Source organism: Girardinichthys multiradiatus, chromosome 22 (genome assembly GCF_021462225.1).
Source record: "Girardinichthys multiradiatus isolate DD_20200921_A chromosome 22, DD_fGirMul_XY1, whole genome shotgun sequence".
Classification (NCBI taxonomy): Eukaryota; Metazoa; Chordata; class Actinopteri; order Cyprinodontiformes; family Goodeidae; genus Girardinichthys; species Girardinichthys multiradiatus.
Window position 1 is genome coordinate 36,191,478 of NC_061814.1, and position 22,181 is coordinate 36,213,658.

A 22,181-nucleotide genomic window follows, 5' to 3' on the forward strand; every position below is an offset into this window, starting at 1 on the left:
GTTTCATTTACTTGATTAAATCATATTTGCATATGGAAATTGTTTGAAAATTATATTATTTGCTAAATTCATAAGAGAATTACTTTCTCACATTAAAGCTAAATCAGAGGCTGACAGGTGATGGTAGTAAACTTTGCTCAGAGGGGCCTGTCAGGAAACTCTTATGCAGACATGCACACACACAGAAAAAGTGTGATTTTGTATAGACATAAATCATAGAGCAATAACACCATCAGAGATCTGGTTGACTCCAAATAGTCACCCCCTCCATCCCACCCACACAAAAAAATAAATAAATAAAGGGGTCATGATGCTGTTTTCTATGTCCAGGTGTGTGACTGATGGAGTTCGGTAACCTGTCACCACGAGACCGAGCTTCTCCTGAGCCAACTTAACTTATCAGGAACTCCAACCAAGAACAAGAAAAAAAAAACAGGCTAATTAATTAAGAACAGTATTAGAAGTAATGGGATATTATAATATAAATTGCTACATTCTGGAACCAATTTAATCCAATTACTGGAACCCCTCATGAATATAATACCTCCAAAATCACTCCGTCAGAGTCCGAAGGGAGATGTGTCTGACTAGTAAGGCTGAAAGAAATGAAAAAAAAATCTGCTCCCTTTTAACAGCGAACACCAACAATGATTTAAATGCTTGAGAGGAACTGTTAATTTGAGTAATAAACCTAATGATGATTTTTTTTCTTTTTTTTTCTAATTGACATCTCGACCATTTTATAACCAGAGTAGGTTTTTGTTTGAGCGCGCCCGTGTTTGAAAAAGATGAATGATGTTAAAGGCTGATTGGTGCGGTTTCTTTTAATGGCCCTTACCCAATTTAAAAAATGTCTAAAAAGAGACAAAAGGCCCACAGTTCTACTCTTGGTAAAGTGAAGTGTGATTTAGAGGAATGGACAAATTGACATGATGAATGCCTGTAACCTCAGAGGCGCAGGAATCATTTTATTGGGGATAAAGCCTAGCTTTAGTAAAGCAATATATAGAAGTCAAATGTTGGATTGAATAAACGGAATTAATTTTAGGACAGATTTACACAGGTATATGTAATTGCCTTTTTATGTTTTATGCAAAAAAATGAATTAAATGTAAAAGAGATTAATTAATTTCATTCATAGGACAAAAAATGTTAAAAACTAAAAAATACCTATTATGCAGTTATGCATGTATTAATTGTATCAACAGTATTACAGATTTTGGTCAGTTGGTAAACTGAGGTCAGGAAAATCATGCAGTTATTTACGTCCTTACATTTGCTGTGGCTTAGTAAAAACTAAGAAGTGAGAAGCTGCCAGGGCTGCAGTTTTTCTTTCACCTCATAATATCTAAATATTTCAACACAAAGTTTACACACAGATTTAAAGGTGAACAGAAATGAAAACATCCCATTATTGTTACTGTTTATGTACAAACTAGTAACATTGCAGCACAGCTACCTGTTCCAGAAAGTGAAAAAATTAATGTTTTAAAACTATTATGAGCCACTGATTCAATAAAGGTATATGACTAATATTGTTTTCCCACTTATTGATTTTTGCCCAGTGACAACCATTAAGTAGATAAAGGTACAAAGGTAAATCTTTTTAAATTTACATCACTCTTAAATTAATTTTAATGGTATTTATTGTAACAGACCAACTTAAAGTAGTGTATCATTTTTGGTTGGACAGAAAATAATACATCATTTTCAAAATGTTTGTGTGGCATGCAGGGCATTAATCAGAGGAATGCACATCAATGGTGGTAGAGTCTGTAACTGTAAGCCACATACAACACCAGTATGGCCAGAGTGCCAGATTTGCTGCAGTATATAGTTTAACACCAGCCAGGTATGGAAAACTGCAAACATGTGGGACTAAAATATAGCAGTTTGTGTGGAGGACTACAAACACCCTGAACACACTACCAACAAGGAAAAGTGGCTCAGTGGCTGGAGTATTGTGATGTGGGAAAGCGATTTTTCAGGAGGTCTGGGAGTCTGGAATTGATGCAGAATGAATGGCGCTACATACAGGGAAATCCGGGAAGAAGACCTGTCAGAGATTATTTGAGACTGGGTTGGAGGATCATCTTCCAGTAGGCCTACCCTAAATATACAACCAGAGCTACAATGCAATGGCTTTGATCAATGCATATGTATGTGTTATTTTGACCCAGATAAAGCCTAGACCTAAATGTCATGGAGCATTTTTGGCAAGACATAAAGATTAATGTTCACAAAAGCTCTCCTTTCAATCTGACTGAGCTTGAGCTATTTTAATAGAATAATGCAAAAAACTTTTATTGTCTTGATGTGCAAAGCTGCAATAAACAAAACACAAAATACTTGTGAATGTGGTTCAAATTATAAAATCAACAGTGTGAAACACCCTTGCATCATACACCTCAATATATTTGCAAACAATTCTGAAAACCATGTATCTTTCTCTTTTCAAATAATTTTTAACACTTTTGCATAACAAAGTACATGCTTTGGAGTTGCTAAGGATGATGCATTAATATTGGCCACCATGTGTTTGGTGGTGCATGAAAAAAAACAAGCAAAACCATTTGAAAAATTACAAAAGAAATCATAACCACACATAAAGAGGCTTTTTAATGTGACAGTTTTAAAGGCCACCGTTAGCAATTATGGCTGTAAATGTTCACATACTTGGCTGTTTAGAGTCCCGCTTACCAGGAAACATTGTTCACTAACAATTCGCAACTGCACTTTTTTTAAATCCAGCATATAAACAACACATGTAGTATAAATAGAGGAGATTAGTGTCTCATAGATGGTAACATTTCTGCAGAAAAATAAAACCCTGCGGTACACCAGAAAGTGCAATGGGTTTAAAATAAGTAATGGTCACTGGTCATATCCATGTTGCATTTGAGCACTTTTAGAATTATTTTAGTGGGTGTGCAGAATGCAAGGCATAAACATGAATATATATAGGAATTAACAAGAGGAGGCTTATGAATCACATATGAAATAACTATGTAGTAACTGTGTCACATTTGGATTTGGTTGAAACAGCATTCATATAGTATGTTGTGCATATAGAGGGACTTCCTGATTTGTCTTATTTTAGTTCAGTTCAGGGATGCACGGTGGTGCAGTTGGTAGTACTGTTGCCTTGCAGCAAGAAGGTTCCTTGATTCCCAGCACAGAGTCTTTCTGCATGAAGTTTGCATGTTCTCCCTGTGCATGCAAGGTTTTTCTCTGGGTACTCTGCTCGCACAGTCCAAAAACATGACTGCTAGGTTAATTGATCTCTCTAAATTGCCCTTAGGTATGAATGGGTATGTGTCCTTGGTTGTTTTTCCTGTGAGTCTTTGTGTTGCCGTTTGATGGACCGGTGACCTGTCCAGGGTGTACCCCGCCTTTTGCACGTAGACTGCTGAAGATAGGCACCACCTCCCTCACGACCCTGTATTGAAGAAGCGGGTATGGAAAATGGATGGATGGATGGATGGAAAGTTCAATAAAAAAAAATTTATTTTTTATTTTGAACTCCTTATTTGATCAGTAGAATGAGATGAGTGAAAATACTATTGTTTGATTATTTGTTGTTTGTTAGAAATTTTAACAACAATCTCAATTGAGGAGGGAACACAAATATGCTATTAAACTTTCCAAAACAAAAAAAAAAATGATTTGAAAGAGAAAAGCAAAACTTGGCCTTGCTTTTAATCAGCAACAAATGGAGCTATACTTTATAATGCATTTGATTACATCAACTTTCCATTTTTTATCAAATCAAGACAGAGGATCTTGTTAAAGCGAGGCTTATGAACTTTAGTGTGAAATATTGAGAAAGATATGAAAGAAGAGCTGTGTATTTCCCGGTGGACCCTTCAGACAATCAGGCCATTGAATTGAGCCGACAGATCCGAGGGGGCTTCTTGTTGTTGAGAAAATACTCAGCTCACCACTAAAGCTATTATTCCATACATACCAAAAACAATGAAATTTGAGTCCGTTCAGTTTCATTGACTCACTCAAGAGCAATTTAACAGGTTGTGTGGGTGGTCACACACAAATATTCCACTTTATTCCCATCAACAAACAACAGACAGCACAATAACACGATGTAATTGCACTGGCAGATGAATATGTGAAACAGCACCAGTGGTCTGTTGTTGCTATCATATACTCAGATATGGCAAATTTCCATGTAATTGCTGCTTAGATTCCTGTAACAGCATTTTTGTGTTAGTTCAACACTGCAGATTTAGTCGGACCTTTAAAACAACTTCTTTTAATTTTTATTTGAGCAGAATTAGTGAAGAGAACAATTTAGTTGCCTGATATAATTCCTACCTTAAAAAATGGAATGGAAGTTTGTACTTGTGTTTACAAGATCTCAGTCTAGTCAAATTCTTCTGATGTAGGGTAGAGCTCTGATTTAACCTGACCAATTTAGCCTTTGGTTAAAATAAAATGATCTGGATAGTTGTTGGTTACAGCCTCACAGTGTTTGGGTACCACTGCTGCCAAGTGTTTTAGTTTTACTGGAACCAATGTGCTTTTTATTCCCTTCTTGTGGCACTGTGTAATGATAGTAACTGTTTCAAAGTAGATATTTATTTAATTTTGTTGCATCTGATGGCAGCCCCAGGAGTCTCAGAAGTGCAAAATTTACATTGCTTGGTTTCCTTTTTTGTTAATTAAAATATAATAAACAAACTAAAATATGTAAAATGATGGGAATATTGACTGTAACCCCACTCACATTTTTAAATGAAAGCATCACTTTTATTACATAAGGGCCTGCATCATTTAGAATATGACAAACCTTAAGAGGCAGAACTTTTAAGATGTAATTGAGCTTTACTTGTTTTGTGATTTTAAATTTCCAAATTTGAAGACGGAAAAACCAATGGAAAGTTGCCTAGAATTCAGAATTTCAAGAGGGAAAGTCTAAGGTTTATGACTTCAAAATCGAACAGGGCTGCCTTGCATGATAAATTCTGTGACCTGCAGTGAAAAACGGTTAATTTTTACTTCTTATAAGTTGTTTCTCATTACATTTTTCTGACACACTCTGAATCCCATGAATTTTTGAACTAAGAACAGGAACATGGTAAAGTTGGGTTTGAATCCATTCCAAGACCCAAGTTTCAACTTAAGAGGTTAATGCAAACAGTTTCATATGTTGCTGCCAGCACTTGTTCCTAATTCATCTTTTCCAGTGGAAGTAATTATTTGATTTTTTTTTTCTTAGTGCCACTAAAGTCAGCCTAAGTACCTCCAAGTATCCAAATCAGATTCTTTTAGTGTAACTCCTTTAATGTTTAAACGTTTTGGTCCAGAGTTGGAACCTGATTATAGTTTACTACATTTTCAAGCAAATAACATTTACTGCAATCACAAACGTTTGGCCACTGTGGCTGTAGCTTTGTGTGTTCGTGTGGGGAAGGTGTGCTTGTTTAGTGATTACTCATGTTCAGTCATAAGCTGAGTCTAAATGTTGCTTCAGTGATAAAAGCATTGGTGACTGTGTACAAATGTTGTGCTAAAGGAAGATTTATTTGTGTGTGGGAGTGGATTTGGCCTCCTCACCTTTGTGATTGTGACATTATTAAAAGGTATTTTTTCGTGTGTCAGATGGCTGAGACAAAGAAGAAGCTGAAACGGAAAGCTCATAATCTGCCCATTATACACATCATGTGTCAAAATATAGAAAGCTTAGTTACATTACTATCACAATTCATGGCATTCGGATGCTGTATGGTATCAGAATGTTATAAGAAAATATGTTTATAAGCAGCATTGCATGAAATTACAGTGAGGTGGTAGCCAAATGCTGCTGAAAGGAATATTTGCTTGTTTATCAGTCAGTTCTTTAATGCCAGGGAACATTTTAAAAATACCTGGGTTAACATTTACGTGCATATGTAAATCAGCTTTTATAGGAATTAAGATTAAAAGTCAGGTGCTGTAAATAAAATGCAGCTGAGTAACTATTCAACAGCAAGTGTGACTACCTCTGGTGTTTCAGCAGTTCACTGCTTAACACAATACCAAAACGGAAAGACATCAGCAATTAGAGAAGCAGTTGTTGCTGCCTATCTATCTTTGAAGGGTTACAGGGCCATTTGCAAACTATTTGAGACTATCATCTAACACAGAGAACAAATATTCATGCATCAGGGTATTTGAACTCCTCCTTGAGGTAAAGGACGTCTATACCTGGAGATTCTTTCCAGATCTCCAAAAATAGGCTTGGTGACCAGGGGCAGCTTGGTGGAGCCTACATGGCACTGGGAAAATGTTTACTATTGTGCTGAGAATGCAGACACTTCTCACTTTGATCACACAAGAACCATGCGAACTCTTAATAGCATCCCTGGAACCCAGTATTCCTGCATTATATAGCCTTTAACCATGCATCACAATTGAAAATACAGTATTCCCCCTAAAACATACCTGTAATCTTCACAATACTTATTTTGGCCAACTCAATCCATTTTTAATTCATCCTTTATGGGCACACAATTCCCTGATGACAAATCTTAGCTTCAATGTTTGTCGCAAACTAAAAAAGTATTTCATATCTTTGTGAACAGCAAACACTTCCTGGAGGCCTGAGGGAACTCAGCAGAGCATCTGATTATGGCAACAAATTCTCATATGTAAAGTAAACACAGGACTCTGATGAAATGTACTCGTAATACTTTTTCTTGGATGATTTAAGTGAAAAAAAACATTTGTGTTTTATTTATAAGCCTTTAAAGTTTCTTATGAAGCTGTAAGCTACACTCACCGGCCACATTATCAGGTACACCTGTCCAACTGCTCGTTAATGCAAATTTCTAATCAGCCAATCACATGGCAGCAACTCAATGCATTTAGGCATGTAGACATGGCCAAGACAATCTGCTGCAGTTCAAACTGAGCATCAGAATGGGGAAGAAAGGTGATTTAAGTGACTATGAACGTGGCATGGTTGCTGGTGCCAGACGGGCTGGTTTGAGTATTTCAGAAACTGCTGATCTACTGGGATTTTCACGCACTACCATCTCTAGGGTTTACAGAGCATGGTCCGAAAAAGAGAAAATATCCAGTGAGCGGCAGTTCTGTGGGCGCAAATGCCTTGTTGATGCCAGAGGTCAGAGGAGAATGGCCAGACTGGTTTGAGCTGATAGAAAGGCAACAGTAGCTCAAATAACCACTCGTTACAACCAAGGCATGCAGAAGAGCATCTCTGAACGTGCAACACGTCGAACCTTGAGGCGGATGGGCTTCAGCAGCAGAAGACCACACCGGGTGCCACTCCTGTGAGCTAAGAACAGGAAACTGAGGCTACAATTCCCACAGGCTCACCAAAATTGGACAATAGAAGATTGGAAAAACGTTGCCTGGTCTGATGAGTCTCGATTTCTGCTGCGACATTCGGCTAGCAGGGTCAGAATTTGGCGTCAACAACATGAAAGCATGGATCCATCCTGCCTTGCATTAGCGGTTCTGGTTGGTGGTGGTGGTGTAATGGAGTGGGGGATATTTTCTTGGCACACTTTGGGCCCATTAGTACCAACTGAGCATCGTGTCAACGCCACAGCCTACCTGAGTATTGTTGCTGACCATGTCCATCCCTTTATGACCACAGAGTACCCATCTTCTGATGGTTACTTCCAGCAGGATAACGCGCCATGTCATAAAGCATGAATCATGAATCATCTCAGACTGAACCTCCACAGTCACCAGATCTCAATCCAATAGAACATCTTTGGGATGGGGTGGAATGGGAGATTCACATAATGGATGTGCAGCCGACAAATCTGCAGCATCTGGGTGATGCTATCATGTCAATATGGACCATACTCTGTGAGGAATGTTTCCAGTACCTTGTTGAATCTATGCCATGAAGGATTAAGGCAGTTCTGAAGGCAAAAGGGGTCCAACCCGGTACTAGCAAGGTGTACCTAATAAAGTGGCCGGTGAGTGTATAGACCCCAAAGATAGTAGTTATGTATTCATCTTTATTGTAATCACATAAATGAAACACATATAGAAGGTTGGAAATCCTCTAAAAACAGAATATTATTTTTATTTATTTATGCATTTCTTTTCCTTGCACTGGGAATGACTGCGAGTGATTTAGCTGCTGTAGACACCGACCCAGAGGGTTGTCTTTTCGCAGTTGTCAGCAGTAATGACTGATCCTTTTAACATTTCAGAGGTGATGCCGTTCTTAGTGTTCATCCCTGTTTAACTTGTTATTTATAGACCATGTCAGCCCTGTAATAAACAGAAAGCATAAAACTGAAGCTAATGTGCTGCTAATGAAATCTAGATATGGACGACTTTATGAATGAAATAATTTAGAGGACTCTGATGGTGTCGATGCAGGCCACTAGCTCAGGAAGGGTTGACTCTGATGTATTCTTCAAGGTGCACGTGTGAAGCAATGTGGTCAAGATAAAGTCAAAGGAACCTTAGAGCACATTTACTAACTGTTTCTCTGCATGTTGAAAAGTGATTGAATAAACAGCATTCAGTCACTTTTTCAGCCAAAGGTGGAACCTACAAACGCTTCTATGGTCTGAGAAATGCATTGGAAACAACTGATCTTGTATCCTTGGATTTTACTTTACAGCTTTTTATTCCAACATTGTTGTGAAAAAACAAGTAGCTTTCACATTGATGAAGTGCAATGTTCAAATATTGGATAAATGGTGTTTAAGTTGCAAGGAATATGCAATGCAAATGAAGAAGGTAGCTGGTTACAAAACAATTCAAAGTACCTTTTATACACTGCCCAAAAAAATAAAGGGAACACTTAAACAACACAATATAACTCCAAGTAAATCAAACTTCTGTGAAATCAAACTGTCCACTTAGGAAGCAACACTGATTGACAATCAATTTCACATCCTGTTGTGCAAATGGAATAGACAACAGGGGGAAATCTTTGGCGATTAGCAAGACACACTCAATAAAGGAGTGGTTCTGCAGGTGGGGACTACAGACCACTTCTCAGTACCTATGCTTTCTGGCTGATGCTTTGGTCACTTTTGAATGTTGGTGGTGCTTTCACACTTGTGGTAGCAAGAGACGGACTCTACAAGTGGCTCAGGTAGTGCAGCTCATCCAGGATGGCACACCAATGCGAGCTGTGGCAAGAAGGTTTGCTGTATCTGTCAGCGTAGTGTCCAGACCCTAGAGGCACTACCAGGAGACAGGCCAGTACACCAGGAGATGTGGAGGAGGCCGTAGGAGGGCAACAACCCAGCAGCAGGACCACTACCTCCGCCTTTGTGTAAGGAGGAACAGGAGGAGCACTGCCAGAGCCCTGCAAAATGACCTCCAGCAGGCCACAAATGTGCATGTGTCTGCACAAACGGTTAGAAACCGACTCCATGAGAATGGTATGAGGGCCCGACGTCCACAAATGGGGGTTGTGCTCACAGCCCAACACCGTGCAGGACGCTTGGCATTTGCCAGAGAACACCAGGACTGGCAAATTTGCCTGTGGCGCCCTGTGTTCTTCACAGATGAAAGCAGGTTCACACTGAGCACATGTGACAGACGTGACAGAGTCTGGAGACACCATGGAGAGCGATCTGCTGCCTGCAACATCCTTCAGCATGACCGGTTTGGCAGTGGGTCAGTAATGGTGTGGGGTGGCATTTCTTTCTGGGTCCATGTGCTCGCCAGAGGTAGTCTGACTCTCATTAGGTCCCGAGATGAGATCCTCAGACCCCTTGTGAGACCATATGCTGGTGCAGTTGGCCCTGGGTTCCTCCTAATGCAGGACAATGCTAGACCTCATGTGGCTGAAGTGTGTCAGCAGTTCCTTCAAGATGAAGACATTGAAGCTATGGACTGGCCCGCCCGTTCTCCAGACCTGAATCCGATTGAGCACATCTGGGACATCATGTCTCGCTCCATCCACCAACGTCACGTTGCACCACAGACTGTCCAGGAGTTGGCGGATGCTTTAGGTCTGGGAGGAGATCCCTCAGGAGACCATCCGCCGTCTCATCAGGAGCATGACCAGGCGTTGTAGGGAGGTCATATAGGCACGTGGAGGCCACACACAATACTGAGCCTCATTTTGACTTGTTTTAAGGACATTACATCAAAGTTGGATCAGCCTGTAGTGTGTTTTTCCACTTTATTTTTGTGTGTGACTTCAAATCCAGGCCTCCATTGGTTAATAAATTTGATTTCCATTGATGATTTTTGTGTGATGTTGTTGTCAGCACATTCAACTTAGTACAAAACAAAGTATTCAATGAGAATATTTCATTAATTCAGATCTAGGATGTGTTATTTGAGTGTTCCCTTTATTTTTTTGAGCAGTGTTTATACAGCACCCTCTATATTTATTGCTACCCCAGGTAAAGATGTGCAAAAAACTTTAGAATCGATTAATCTTTTGTTGATGTAACAAATTATACACTGAAGATGTTTGAAAAATCCAACCTTTAATTTAAGTACATTTATTCAGTTGGTATAAACACTGAAAAATAACAACAGCCCTGCAGGCCACACTTATTAAACCGCTGGCCAACAGGACAGTGTTTAGTTTTCATCGAAACCATGTCATGGAGAATACAGGGTTATGTTTGAGCATTTTTCTTTTCACAATCTCAAACCTTTCCACAGTCCTGGGTTCTCTCTTATGTTTACCCTACAGACTTTCTATGAGATTTAGGTCAGGGTACTGTGATGGCCAAAACTGAAGGTTGATTTTGCACCTGAATCAGTTTGGTGTTGATCTGGCTATATGTTTTGATAATTTTCCTACCACCATCCTACTTATCTATTTACTTGTTTGAAACAGTCCCAGTTTTGAACCTTTAAAATATCGCTGCGATTAGATTTAGGCCAGTAGCCATTTTTGACCTATAACATATATCAGCACATACCAGCTGAACTTAACTGGCAAGTTGTCTTGTCTTTCCAATTTTGAAGAGTGGCTAAAGGAATTTGGCATCCTAGACACACTGATTAACATAAAGTACAGTTTTCTGTATTTTCTGGGAACTGTTAGATGTGCCAATAAGTGTGGCATCGAGCTGCTTGTTGTAGTTGACTGCAATCTGCAACAGGTGCCACTAGATGTCGCTGAATCAGACAGACTAAGTTGAGCATCTTTGTGTCAAAGACAGCAATCATTAAAAAAAGGGATAGCGGGGAAATACAAAATTTAAAGCATTGGAAATTATGGTAAGAATTTTTGGGGTCTATGTTTTTCTTCAGTTTTCATTAATACAATAAAGATATAAACTTGTCTGTATGTAGTGTGTTCAGATGTTGGTAAGAGACATGTATTTTCCATCATATTCTGAAATAACCTACTTACGTATCTGAGCTGCTCTCCGTGAGGTGATGCTTTTCACTTGTGCGTATGCTTGTGCAGACATGCGTACAATTATGTGTCCACGCGTGTGTGAGATAGCACATGTAAATCTCCTGCTACCCCCATCTTATTGCTTTCTTCAGCTTCTCAGGGAGAAATCCCCTTGATTCAGCACAGTCCCCGAGGCTAGAGCCCATACACAACAGATGTTCCTCTGAAAAGGCCATGAATGTTTAATCATTTGTGTTATTGATGCTGCCTTTTTGTTTGTTAGAAAGTGTGAGTGACTAGTATGGTCTTATGTGTCTATTTTTACATGCTATACATCTATCTGTGCATGTGTAGCAAAGGAACAGACGTTTCTTTAATCTACTGTATTTTTCCCTTTCTTTTTTGAGGATGGGATGTCTTTTCCTTGTATCGCCTGTAATGTACAAAGAAGTATATTAAAAATGTTACTTCATATGACTATGGAAAGTTGTGAGTCAAACATCACCTCAGTACTCTCTCAGAAAACATTTCAACCTCTCTTTTTCTCTTTTGTCAAACTGAGAGTTAAATTCCACATTTGGACAAATAGACAGGACCACAGCTCTAAACTGTGATTTGTTAGACTTAAAGCTGCTGTTTTAGTGTTTGAGCTGACAGCCAGATTTGATCATAATTAGACAGCATGCCGAGGGCTTTGATTGGCACGGTAATTGGATTGTCATTGGGGCTGAAAAGCTATTATCTTTGGATCATGCCCCATGAAATTTGTTGGAAAAACTTCTGTGGCCATCATTAAGTCAGCCATCTTGGGGGCCTTCACAAATGAGCTTATTTTAATGGCAGAGAAAAAGGCAGAAGAAGAAAAGAAGAGAGGGGAAAAAAGAAAAGAAAAAAGTACCTGTGCACCACTGGGACCCTTAGATCCTCTGAATCGCAGCAAAGACAATCTGAGCTCCATTGATTAATGATATTAGCATAGCAGGTAGCGCTAAGTCAAAAAGTGGCGTGCTGGGTTATTGCCCATCTCTCTTGCCCACTCGCTAGTAACAGGATTAGGAGGGGGGTGGGGTTGAAGGAGGGCGACAAGTGAAGGAATGTAATAATGTAAGTGGCGTGAGCTTGGAAGAAGTGAGTGAGAGTGGTGCAATGAGAGGCAAACGAGAAACTGCAGGATAGCTTAAATTTGCAGTTGTTTATGTGAAGTATCAGCTACAATCCTGATTTCAGAGAAATAACCAATAACATGAGGTGATGAAAATCAGAATTAGGGATGTGAGATGATTTCAAAACTAGTGGGCATTAAAGTTAATGTAGCCATCTTCAACAAATAGCTCACTGAACTGCAGTACAAACAAACAGAAGTCCTGCATTGAAGTCAACTGAGTTATTGTTTCTCTTCTCAGTTTTTCTAATCTCTTAGGGCCAAATGCTTAGGAAATGTACACACAGAAAACAGCATACATACCCAAACTTATCTTTGTACAACAAGTTAAAAGGGGAAAATGCTTTAAATGGTCATATTTCTTTCAAATGTACATCAGCCAGACATAAAATATGCTGCAGAATCATGCTGTGGAAAAGTTATAATAACAGACTATAAAACCCTTTTTGTCTGAAGACAGCTTAAGCACTAACAAATTACTGCTTACTTGGTACAAAAGAAACTTGATGTTTTTGCAAAAATGACCATAAACCACAAAAATTGAGCAACACACAAAAATATACCAAATCTAAACCAGTAGAAGGGGAAGAAAAACAACATGGACCATTATTAAAGATTCCCTGGATCAACATGTAAATAATTCATTGCACTTAGGATGCACGACGTAAAAGTACTACACTGCATCCCTCCAAGTAAATCCCTCAGCTGATTTTGATCTTCTCCTCTAAGAGGTAAACATTTGTCAAACCAGTCAATTGTCCATCTATTGGGGTCTGGTTAAACCGTGTGGAAAAAATGACAGCATTTTTTATATTTATCATATCATATCATATCATATCATATCATATCGCAAACATCCAGTAGTGACCAGAGCAGTAGATAACTGCAGCCTAACTCTAGCTAATTAAGAAAAAATTACAGACACCTTTATCTTTGGCTTTCTTGCTAAAAAGTAGATACTGATCTAATTGAAGAACGTTTACCCAATAAAGACTTCTTTTTCATCTTCTCATGGTGATTTTCAGAGGTACAAAAAGCTTAAAAATGGCAGTTCTACAATGTTTTCCCAGAAACACTGACAATAAATGTATTTGAATGCAGCACTAGGTAATGCATTAGGATGCATATAATTTCTCCAAAGATTCGGGGCTTGTGTGTCTCCTTGTTTGTATTTTAGTAGCGTACTACCACTGGCCTATGATATGGATTCACACACACTTATCGGCTTGTTTTGCATATGTATGTGCTGGGTTTATGCAAGATAGTAAATATAGCTTTACATCATATCTGAAAGGTGTAATGCACCAAGGAAATGTTTTGTCTTCCTGATGGCAGATCTTTCCATTTTCTCTCTTTTTTATTGTGTCTGTGGGTAAAAGTTTTCATGCAGGCACTGTTGATCAGAGCCTATCAAGTAGCATCTGATTTGCATTCAGTGGACGCATCATTATTCACAACATTGGATGTCCACAAAAACACATTAGACCTCTGTTTTGATGCCGAGTGGCGTTGGTCACGACCGCCCAGACATCATTTGTGCGCCCAAATAGTCAGATGTAAATTGATATGTAAGAAAATGCCCCATTAACTTTTTCATTAATGGTTATAATGCATTCTGAGTGACATCCGCAGGGCGGTGCGCCTCTTTGAGCATGGCCATGCACACATGTGCCACGCACATAACAACACAGCCACAAACAGCAAAAATAAATAAATAAATAAAATAAAATAAGACATGCAACCAAACACATAAATGTAGAGACATAATTTGTATTGAAAACCTGGATTACACGAAGGGGGAATAAACAAGACATCCAGCTGTTAGCAAACTTTATGTACAAGTGCATCTAATACCAACTGAGTATCATTCAAAAGTGAATTTATTTCAGTTTCAAAAGTTAAACTGATATAGATTCATCACCCTCCGTGTGATATATTTTTAGTCTTGGTCTCTGTTTATTTTGATGATCATACATTACAGCTGATAAAAACCCAAAATTCAGTTTCTCAGAAAATTTTAATATTTTAAAAGACCAATTAAAAAGTATTTTTAATACAAAGAAGTTATGTTATGAAATGTACAATCACAGGAAGGACTTCTGACTTGACCGTCACTGATGCATTTTACAAGGAGGGTGGAAGCTGGCTGTCCACAAAATGTTGTATCCAAGCATATTAATGGGAATGTGAGTGGAAAGAAAAAGTGAGTTAAAAATATGACTTTGACTTTTTTAATTGAATTGCTGAAATAATTTAACATTTTAATAATATTTCAATTTATTTAGATGCATTTTTAAGTTCCAAAAAAGAAAAGAATCAGATCGATTAAGCCTCTTAGTTTTAAGATAAACTGAATTTTCCTCACTTCAATTCTGGAGATTTGGACACAGCTGGCTTGCTGAACACCTCAGACCTTGTGTTGGGTTTTTTGCTGCTATTTTACATTGGTGTTGGAGATGTATGACTTTAAGTGTTAAATGACTTACATTTACTGCACTTATCCTGTGTTGTAAAATATAGTTGGTTGGATATTTTACCTCTCAGTACAGTTTATTCTTTCTCACACTATGTACTTAACAAGCGCATAATAAATTGCATGTATTTACTGCTCTAGTCGATACTGAGTTTGTACTCTATCTCTCTCTCTCTTTCTCTCTCACACACACACACACAAGTCGCTACTTTTATCTTCAGAGATGTATATCTGTGCTCTATTTCCTTTGTCCTTCATGTGTACAATATTTGATTGGAAAGGCCAACTCAAAACTTTTAGTTATGAACTTCATAACATTGGCCTTTATGGAAGAGTGACAAAAAGAAAACCAATGCTGAAAGAAAGCCGTAAAAGGTCACGTTTAAAGTTTGACACCACCCATGTAGAGGACAAACCAAACTTGCATTAAGGTGCTCTGGTTGGATAAGACCAAAATTCAGCTCATGTTGCTGGACATTTTTCATCTTACCTGTGCACTATTGCATAATAATATTTTAACTGTGTAGGAAAGCCCAATATTGTAATAATAAGACAAATCTTAAGTTATATTTTAAAGAATCCATAATCAGGAAAACGTTAATGTTGTTCTTGGTAAAGACTGGATAAGAAAATGCATGAATGTAAGTTGCCATTTATCTTCTTTTCCATCTCTAATACCTGGGACCTAAATTTTATATTTATTTTACCATCTGCACAAGTGGTCACAATGCATCCATACAAACACACCGACACTCTTACCAGAGTTAATATGTCAATTTTTTGGTCAGTACTTCCGGCACTTATTCCTAAATGTTTGCAGGGTCTTGAAGGTAAAGAATTACCGGTGACTGTGCATTCAAATGATTTACATTCACGCAGACATACAAATGCAGGTTGCTAGGCTGCAAAACCATAGCAACATTTAGGATCAAGGCAAGTATGAGATTTCAGTTTTCTCTGCAGTGTGTGTTTCTGATCACATTGAAGCATGGAGGCTGTAGATAACTTCACACAATAGGTAAGTTGGCCACGGACCAGAAGACAGGAAAAAACGGTGCAGATACAGCAGAGGAGCTCGCTTCACAGTCGGATCCATGATCGCTTTATGTGTTAGATTTTCTGTTCTGGCAATTTTCATGAGAAAAATAGTTTAGCTGAATGGGGAGAGAGCTTTGATCTTTTTTGGCTTATATTTGGCTTATATTAACTTGATTGGTAAAAAAAAAAATCACCGGGGAAACAACAAAAAAGAATTACTAAAATTACTATTATTAAAAGAAAAATTGTTTGTTTAAGAGCTTAACACTATGTTCATTTAGTCACATGTATTCGCTTATGGCATTTTTACATATTTTTTTCTTTTTTAAATTCATATTTGTTTTTAATTGTGAGAGCAGCTTTAGATAAAAAAGCTACCATATGTATCTTACTTTTAGTAATATGGTGGCTTGATATTTTATTCAATTCACGTATTCCCCTATTTCCATTTCCTGTAAAAGTTACTGCTGAGGACCGAAGACATTAACAGAAAAGTGCAACATATAATGTGGACATTTAAAGCGTAAGCTGAGATATGAGAGATGTATTAATGGTGGGGAAATTATTGTGCTTTCAATTATGGCACAGTGCCTTCCAGAGATGTTTGTGCGATTTGGCTGCGGCTGTCACGGTGGGGGTTTCTCTTTCTGTGACTGATGAGCAGCCTAATCTGCTAATGCTAAACTCACCAAACGAGGTGGAGGTGGGTTCGAGCGGCTGGTTTATCTGACGAGCCGAACGGCTCGACTCGCCGCTCTCTAACGATGGCCAATAAAATTAAAGAGCCGGTGCGTGCCCGGGTGGCAGAGGAAGACGAGGGAGGAAATTAGAGACAGATAAACAAATAGAATCATAAAAAGGCAGGGTGCTGTAGAAGTGGTAATTCAGTGGGAGTTCATTAGGGGAGAGATGGGGGAATGAGGAGCGCGGGGCTAAACTGTGGATGACATTACCTCTAATGTGGCTCCCCTGCAGAGTTTCTGATAGGGTGGCCGTTCTTGGTGAAAATAGGCTTTTTAGCATGACGCTAGGCTCGCAAAAACAAACTCCGGCTAAATAGGATTTTTTTCCTAAGCATTGTACTATTTTAGTTCGGAAACCGTTTCCAAATGGGTTTTCAAATGTGTTCAGGCTCACAGCCAAGTCGAAGCACCACGGACAAATGAGTTTTGTAGTGCAGTAAATTTCTATAGTGCCACAATGTTTTGCTGCATGGTCCCTAAAGCTACCATTTTCAACTAAAAAACAGACCACCTATCAGTTACATTGCATCAGTTTTCAGTTATACTGTCCTATATGAGACATCAATTCTTCTGAATAGAGTACAGTTATTCCTTTTTATAGACAAATAAACATGACATCAATTACTAATAATGTTAGTAACGTGATTTACAGGATCTCTTAATTTTTTTTTTACTTTTTCTTACATTAAAACCCCAAACTTTAACATATTTTATTAGGAGTGCATAATGGTGAAGTGGAAAGAAAATGAGACATAGTTTTCTAAAATAAAAAAATCTGCTTCTCCTTTGTATTTCCTTTTACTCTGATACTCCTAAAGCTTAGACATATGAACACCTTGAACTGTACTGAAAGGGAAAACAGTTCATTATACATACCATTCCTAAATTGGCATATGGTGGTGGCAGCATCATGCTGTGAGCATCCTTTTCTTCACTAGGTACAGGGAACCTGGTCAGAGCTAATGGGCAGATGGAAGGAGCAGAATACAGATGAAGCTTGGAAGTAAACTTGAAAGAGGCAGCGAAAAACTTGAGACTAGGGTGAAGGTTCACCTTACAGCAGGACAACAGCTCCAGATACATCCAGAGCTACAAAGGTATTAGAACAGATCAAAGCATATTTAGATGTTAAAATGTTCCCAACTTAAATTTAAGCATATTTAGAGAAATACCCCAAAATACCTGCAGCTATATCTGAAGCAGTATTTACTCAGGGGGCAAATGCACACCACACTTTTCAGATTTTCATCTCTTGAAAATGTTAGTCATTTTTTTTCCATTTTTTATTGTGCTTCCAAGTTGTTAAGTCTGATTGTTAGGTGTCATGATTTGTAGCTTTTTGAGTTTTGTTTCAGATCTTGCTCATGATTGTTTTTATTTTCTAGGTGGTGCTTTATTAGTTCTTTCCATACATTTAGTGTATTATTTCTCATTCTTGTATATTGTTCATCAGAATCAGAATCGACTTTTTTGCCAAGTTTGTACAGACAGACAAGGAATTTGACTTTTGATACTTTGCTCTCAGGTTGTATTTCAAGTTTATGTTGTGTTACATTTGTAAGATCTCATTTGATTACATAGTTTCTTTGCATCTCTGTTCAGTTCATTTCTGTTTTAGTTACTACTCACCGCTGCAGTCAGCCCCTAAAAGGCTTCATTTGGTCTACTTGCTCCATGCCTATCAGTCTCCTTGTTTTCACCTGTGCCATGCTCTATTTTTAAGCTTATGTGCTGTTTATTTCTTGCTGGAGTATCCTGTTTGCACGTCAAGTCAAATATGGACCCAGCAGACAACCAGAAGAAGGATGTGTTCGACCACTGGATCCTGCAGGAGATGGAGGAGACACTAAGGAACTCGCCTGATGATTTGAAGGGGTTGCCTTCTCTACTGCTGCTAGAGAAGATGGAATGGGAGGTACCACAGCGCTGAGGATGCCAAGGGGGCTGCTCCTACCTTCAGCCTCAGCTCCAGCTTTCTACACCACCTGTGTTAGCATCTCCTGCTGCTCCCCCCGCTGTGTGCCACAGACACCAACCCCATAAAGCCACATTTGTTCCTGTCCCCAAGGGTCCGGTCTCCACTCTGTTTCCGGGGGATCTGGCCAATACCTCAGCTCCTCCTCCAAGCACCGGAGCCTGCACCATGTCTGCAGAGAATAGCTGAGCCTGTGACAGTGCAGTTGAGCTCCCTGTCGCAGCGAAGCCCACATCCTCGTTTTCTGCAGCTACGCTATCTATCCTGCCTCCTAGAACCTTGGCTCCTACGGACAAATTAGAGGAGCAATTCAGGACGTTTGTTTACAGGATAAAGCTGTTTAGAGAGCCTGTTCATCTCCATCTTTTTCTATGTGAAGTTGAACGAGATGGAGCATAACTATGAGGCAGCAGTAATGAGATGTTACTGTTGGCCATCATCTTCCTCACCATGTCTCCAGAGCGCTGCAGCTGAGCCCACTATAAGTCTCCAGAGCTCTGCAGCTGAGCCCGCTTCATGTCCCCAGGGCGCTGCTGATGGGCCTGTTCCTATGTTCTCAGCCCACGGAACTTAGGGTTAGCGCAACGCCTCGGTTCCTGCCTCTGAGGGTCCACCTGACACCTCAGCTGTAGTCATCGAGGGTCTGGCCAGCACCTTGGCTCAACTCATTGAGGGTCTAGCCAACACTTTGGTCCACGCAACTGAGGGTCCAGCCAAAGTCCCCACTCATGCCTCCACGGAGTCCTTGGAGGGAGTAGAGAACGACCTACCTTTTGTTTCTGCTCAAGAGTCCTGCAACGAGGGGTTTGAGGACAAACCACCTCGCGTTCCTGCTCAAGAGTCCTGTGACGAGGGGGTCCAGGTGACCTTATTCTCGTCCATGCCTACAGAGCCTCATCAAGGGTTCTCCAGCTGTCCAGCCTTCAGGGTCTCACTGTGGTTCTAAGCCCTCAAAAATCAGCAACCCTTTTATATCTGGGACATAAAGGAAAAGGAGGACTGATTTGGCTGAGCAAGAACATAGAACAGCAGTCCATAGAAGGTGCCCTACAGAAGATCCCACTATCTCTCTGATTGGGCCTATTGTCAATACATTCTAATCCTTCACAGTACAACATTTTTACATTGTCTACCCCACTTTACTTACATGAAAACATTGAAAGGGACACCAAAAATGCAATAACTATGCCAGGCCTTTATGTGGTGCTCCAGTGTACTGCAGAAATGCATTATAAACAAAAGAGAGAATGGAGTGTTTGCACATCAGGTTATGGCATTGGCGTTTTCATTGGAAGCTCATTGGTTATCTACACAGAAATACAAGGGTGGCTTTTTGAGATTTATTTTTTGCTCTGGAACTCATTTCTATAGCAGCTCAGGATATACTGTACAATACGATAACCCTACTAGATTAGCCAATTCATACTGATTCAAGGACATTTTTTCATTTGACGCTATTGCAACTGGGGGGAATTCTGACTGTTTTCAGAAAGCAAGATCTTATGAGTCTGTTCTCCTGATGGCTCCTCAGAATTAATTGTTTTGCTGAAATTAATTTATTACTCAAAATAATGTAAATTAGGTTTTAAAATCAGTTCCTGGTGTAAAAAAAACATACATTACATAGAATGTTTAATATCCATAGACTTTACCATTTGCACGGAATAGAATGCAACGAGTACAAAACTTCTAAAACTTCTAAAAAGGTTATTTGTAGAACCAGCTCAACAAAAAAGTTTACCTCTAGATACTCAACCCTCTGCCTTTGATTTATTTAACTGAAATGCATCCAAATCATACTGCATGGCTTGTGGTCCCTCATTCTCTCACCTGTCCAGCATATTGTCTCATAGCGACTGTCTCTCTTTCTCGCCTCTCCTTCCCTCTGGTTTCACTCTGTGTGTGTGTGGTGTGTGTGTGTGTGTGTGTGTGTGTGTGTGTGTGTGTGTGTGTGTGTGTGTGTAAACACAGAAACAGATCAAGTGTGGCCTTTAACAGAAAAATGGGTAAAAAAACTTGAACTTTCTTTCTTTTAGTTTCGTTCACGATTCTTTAGGAGGAGAACCATTACAAGTTAGCCAAAAAACATTTTAGGATCTCATCACTCTGCTCTTATTCCTAAACAAATGCCTTACGGTTGAGCAGGTGGGTAAACTACAGTGCTGGTCAGTGCACAGTTTTCTACTTAGATTTGCCTAGTTGTTCTCCAATATATTTGGTTTTTTTTGTTTCTTTATTTAGATTCTTTACTTCTATTAAGTTGTTTCATTGTTATAAGTGGTTTTATAAAAGTGTTAAAACTTTTTCTTTGAGCCCAGTTAATGCGCACAAGTTTACAATTTCTTGTTTATGGACAGTTAAGACCCATGTACCTTGATGGTTTGTTGTCATATTACTAACCTACTGCAGATAAAAATCTTCCAGATCATCTCTGAAGGTGATCTGAGTCAAGTTTAATGAGAGACTCTTCAAGCCATTAATAAAGTATTCACACCTGTACAGATCCAATCAGATTATCAAGGATGGATTTTTGAACCAGGTCTGAATTGCTACAAACTGAAACCAACACATTTGCCACCAATACAAAGCTCCCCTTCATAACAAAATGATCAAGTTTCCTTTTTAAAGTTTGTTGCATCTGCTAAGTAGCATAGCTATTTTGTCTGAACTCCTCACTACATTGAACTCCGCTGCAATTTTTTGGAACCACAATCATGGAAGACTGTGAATATACTCAGAAAAAAAGACCACCTCAAAATTAATACATAAAACATGAACCATTCTGTACATAAAGCAAAAAGAAACAGTGCCTGCTTGTATAATGAAAGATCTCAACATTCCATTTCCTACCTTATCAATAGTTGCCAAAGGGATTACGAGTGAAAGACGGGTTCTTAGCAGCCCAAGTATTATCTGTCGCTGTTATCAACTGTCTACCGCTGCATGTCTTTGTGAGACGTCAATTTGTCTGTAAACAAATTTGTTTTGCTCTTAGCATTCTGCTGGTTTTGTTGTCTGTTAGTGCGTATTTAGCAGATGAAACGTGTTGTTGTGACATCCATGATGGAATACATATGTCGCCGAGGGCCATTTTCCCTCCCCCTCTTGCCATAGCTACAGAAGCAACTGAATGTAATAGGCTTTTCCAGAGGTAGTGTGTTTCTTGTAGCTCTGTTTCTGTATACTTAATATTTTTTTAAATTGGCACCTCTTCTCTTCCTCTCTCCTTTCTTCCACTTCTTCTCCTCTTCCTGACTGTAATCCAGCCCTGTAAAGCAGATGTAATTGCTCAGACAGAGCCGGCATTTAGAACACTGCTGATGTAAATGCCGCTGCGTGGCAGAGGCTGGCTTAATGAACAGCAGGGCTCGCAGCCCTCTGGCAGCACTTAAACTTTAAAAACATCTATTACTGAATGGTGAGGGAGAAAAAAACAAAGTGGCCATTGCTGACCCTTCTCTCATCCCTTTTTCTTT

At 39.1% G+C, this 22,181-nt stretch overlaps 1 long non-coding RNA gene across 7 annotated transcripts in view; it reads left to right on the plus strand.

The window, feature by feature from the left end:
• The first annotated feature begins 15,846 nt into the window (after positions 1 to 15,846).
• The window catches only part of LOC124859241, a 70,921-nt gene continuing 64,586 nt past the window's right edge, over positions 15,847 to 22,181 (plus strand). For all 7 annotated transcript variants that reach the window (XR_007036035.1, XR_007036038.1, XR_007036036.1 and 4 more), the window contains exons 1-2: positions 15,847 to 15,967; positions 17,669 to 17,827. This is a non-coding gene — a long non-coding RNA (uncharacterized LOC124859241). The remainder of the gene's footprint in view (positions 15,968 to 17,668; positions 17,828 to 22,181) is intronic.